The sequence below is a fragment of the Gekko japonicus genome, unplaced genomic scaffold, assembly GCF_001447785.1.
Source record: "Gekko japonicus isolate JY-2015 unplaced genomic scaffold, Gekko_japonicus_V1.1 scaffold1699, whole genome shotgun sequence".
NCBI lineage: Eukaryota > Metazoa > Chordata > Lepidosauria > Squamata > Gekkonidae > Gekko > Gekko japonicus.
In genome coordinates, this window is record NW_015172607.1 from 255,919 (window position 1) to 260,248 (window position 4,330).

Genomic DNA, 4,330 nt, shown 5'->3' on the forward strand with positions numbered 1-4,330 from the left:
TGCTTGTTTAACCTTTTCTTTCATTTATTTAGCTAAATGTATCTCCTCCTTTCTTTTTTTCTTCCTTCTCTTTCAGTCTTTATTGTTCCTCTAAGTACATTATGTATTGCTTATGGGCACTTTGTCCCATAGCAATAAGTTTTCATGTCATGGGAACCAGATCAGGTTTATTTCCATAGGTTTTCAATGTATCTTTGATCAACAAAATTGCATTCAATGTTCGTTCACAAGTGGAAGCCTTGACCTCAGTCAAAGCCCATCTTGACACAGAAAAATGCCTCTTAATGTCTGCATTTCCATGTGATAGAGACAATGCAGTTTTGATAACTTTTGTCAACTCTTGATATTCCCCCCCCAGCTACATTAGTTTTCTTTAAAATTTTATCCCCAAAACTATCAATTCTTCCTTCAAAAGCTGCGCAGTCTGTCTCCATCTACAACATTTCCCATTCTTCAATGAGAACATCTTTTGTATCGATAGGGAGTTCTCTGGCAACTGAAACTACATCTTGAAAACATTTTGGAGTTTTCACAAGAGAAGGGTTTAAACATCTCAGAGCTTTCAGCAAACCACATCCTTTCATTGCCTTTTCAATCAAGTGTTTGCATCCAGCAATCAAGTATTTGCATCCAGCTTCTGTTATGTTTTTGAGCCGATGGTAGCCATCACGAAGTTTATAACAGCAAAACTAGCACTTATCATGGAATTGTAATCTTTTAAATACTGTTTTAAATGTTTTATTATACTATTTAAATGTTTCTGTTGATTTTATGTAAGCCGCCCCGAGCCGGCCTTCGCTGGGATGGCAGGGTATAAATTTGAATGAATGAATAAATAAATAAATAATTTTTTCATAAACACCAAGAAATCTTTTTCTGGAAGATGTGAAAGTTCATTTTTAACTTCCCATGAAACAACACCATATCTCATGGGTAATATGTTTTTCAAATCAAATAACTAATTTGCATCATAGTTATCTTCAGAAACAGACTTGAAAGCACATCTAGCCAGTTTCCCTAACAATTCTTGCAGCTGAGGGTACAGGATATGAATTAAAGGTTCATCTCATTGGAATCTTTCGGTGAAGTTAGTGAAAGGTTCTGCAGAAGATATAGTGACATACAATTCTGCTCTGATAGTTGAGCAATGTAAAAGGTTGGCGATTTTTCTGTATGAACTAGATTGTAACACAGCTGGATTCTTTGTTGATGGAATGAATTTAAGAAAGTAATGATTTACTCCTTCCCACTGTTTGAGCAGTCTCTCAGCAGCAGAGCAAAATGTAAGCCACCTAGAAGGAGAATGTTTGAGGATTTTCTTTTGAGATAATTTGAGATCTTCTTGTATCTTTTCATATTTCTCTATCCTCACTGGCCACCCCTTAAAGTAGTGGTAAACAGCAATAGCTAATTCAGATGCATCTTCACCAAAAGTCTGCAAGGGTTTCAGATATGGGTTGTGAACAATGTGAAGGGGGCAGGTCCCGATATCAACTAATCCACATGACCTCATTTCAATCAAATTTTCATTGAAAAGTCTATGAACTTTCTTATTCACATTAGGTCCATCTGAACCAATCATCAGCAGCTTGTGAATGGGCAGGTTTGCCCTACTGATGGTAGTGTGAATTTTTTCATGAAGAGTTTGTGCATCAGCTTTTCTGATGAAGAATGTCTGCAAATGCCTTGAAAGTACTTCACCTCTATCTTCTGATCAATATCTCACCAATATCTGGAGCTCCTTTTTTGTCTTCAACATTGGTTATTTCATCAAAACAGACTGAATAAAAGGAGTTTCCCACATCATCTGAGATAATCCGTTGAAAATATGGTCCCACTGCATCAGTTATTAAATATCGCATCTTTTTAGGGCTTAAAGAAAAATCAGTTGGAACACCCCTTGGAAACATTGCACCAAATGTTTCCTTTATGCCACTGCAAGAAGATGCCAAAAAGTTGCAACACACCAACTTCATAACCCAAATGAGTTCTGATACTGTTGCCGCATTCTTCAAACTATAGAGTTTAATAAGAGGAGCTGAAGAACTATGGCTTGTTCCGGGACATTCACTCTGGATTGTTTCAGAAGAATCACCAGGATTAGCTGCAACTAAAACCATCTATTTAGCCCCTAGAACATCAGAGGCTAATTTTTTTATGTTTGGCATAGTCCAAGTGTTGAAGAAGAGCATGAAGATCCTTGTTCTGAAAATCTACTGTACACACACAAAGTTTGCAAAATACTTCAGTTTCACTGTGTCTTGATGCCCATGCTGACATCAAATGTCCATTTTGGTCTTTTTAAAGAAGCCAATCAGCTCTAAATTTGCACTTTCCCATCATTAACACTTCAGGTCACAGATCAGCAGCCAACCATTTCAACATGAATCCTGAAAGAAGGAAAAAAGAATTAGAAAATGAAAAAAGTAAAGCATTAAAGTAAAACATGCACACATACTAAAAAAAACTAAGCAAAATAAGATACTCATAGAATAAAACATAATGTAATAAAATGAAACATGCCTAATACTAATGAAATGTAACATTTTCAAGGGGTGGGGTTGAAAAAGGGCTATGCAGGAAAATGATACAAGTTAGCTTCTTCAGAGCATCATGACTCACACAGAGGGTGCGGTCAGACGCGCCATTTGATCTGGTGTCGTGCCAGTTCAGAAACGGATTTTAGATTTTATCTGTGTGATCACACAGTCAACATCTGCCTCCTGTCCCCAGTTGTCGCTTTCCGGCTCAAAACCGCTTTAACCCGGAGTATTTTGATACCAGGTCCCCAAGTGGTGTTTTCCTGATTCTCCGGTTCCAGCTGCACTTTTCTGACGTCTGATCGTTCCACCGGTGTCAAGCCATTTCCGGTTTAAGCTCCCTCCCTGCTCGAAAGCTGCCCGAGGTTTCCGCTTTTTGCCCGCCATTTTTTAAAAAAGCGTTGTCGGTGTGCACCACTGTGTTATTAAAAACAATGTTTAAAGGGTGCCTAGTTTTAGTGTTTAGACGAGTTCGGGATCTCACGGAGGCCACTTGCAGGGTAAACCTTTAAAGGGAAGTGTTCCTTTAAAGTTTAAAGGGAAGTGTTACAGCAGTCAGGTTGAAGAAAAAAACGTCGTTCTGCGCACGCACGAAAATTTTAGTTCTACAGATGGCTGCCTGTGCGCATGCCCAAACTGAAAGAGGGGGAAAAACAACACCGATGTGTGTGGTTGGCTGGTGTGGATGGCTGGCGGGGAGCGATGTGGCTGCGCAGCAATCCGGAACAAGGAGGTGAGTGTGATCTCGATTCTCCAGGTTAAAAAAAACCGCATCAGGGCCGGAGCAATTTAAACTGCGCTGTCTGACACACCCATAGAAAAAAAATTGTGTGCATTATGAGCAAGTTATCATTAAAAACTCATTAAAAATATTGATCGTACATTTAATAAGACAAATCACATACCTTTATTGCATTTGAAGAATAGCACATCCCACAATCCTGTTCCACAGTTTTAATTCCTTGAGCACGAAGGCACGAAAAACGAGAGAAAAGAGACTTATTCTGAAAATAAAGAGACTTTAAGAGACTAACCCAGAAATAAGAGACTAAAAGCTAAAAAAGAGACCCACCCCGGGCCTGTTTTTAAGGACAATTCGGTCCCTATTCAACTGGTGCAGATGTCATTTATGCCTGGTGGCAAAACCATTTGCTATGTGTTGTGTATCATTTATGGTTGTCTGTAGAACTGCGTCAGAGGGCAGGAGTCTCCAGGGTGATTTCTACAGGGCGACAGATGATTGCGGTTGTTTGTTTGCACCACTGTCTTGGCGGTGTTCCCATTTTTGTGTGGCTGTTCACCTTGGGCGGAAAGGCTGCGTGAGCATCTGCTAAACGAAACCTAGGTCGTGGCAGGGAATCCTCTAGCGTTCGGGCCTCCTGTTCCGCGGCGGAGCAGTTCCTGGCGGCCCCAGCGCGGGGCGAAAGAGGAAGGAAGGAGAGGACCGCTCCCGCCCAGCCTAGCGAGCCGCCGCCCGGGGATGGGGATCGGGGCGTGGCCTCCTCCTCCTCCTCCTCCCGCCCAGCGGGTCCCCTGCTCCGGGTGAAGCCGCCCCGCCCCTCGGCCTGGCTCCGCTCTGCCGCCAGGGGGCGCGCCGGGTCCCCAGACGCCGGGCTGTCCGGGGGCGGCTTTGTCCTGCTCCCACCCGCCCAGGCTGCGCGAAGGGCGCAAGAAGCAGCCAGCCAGCCAGCCGGCCGGCCGGCCTCCGCGGAGCCCAGAAGGCGCTTCCTCGCCCCCGCCCCCAGCGGCGCGCGCGGCAGCGGCACCCTCCCTCCCTCCCCGCGGCTGGA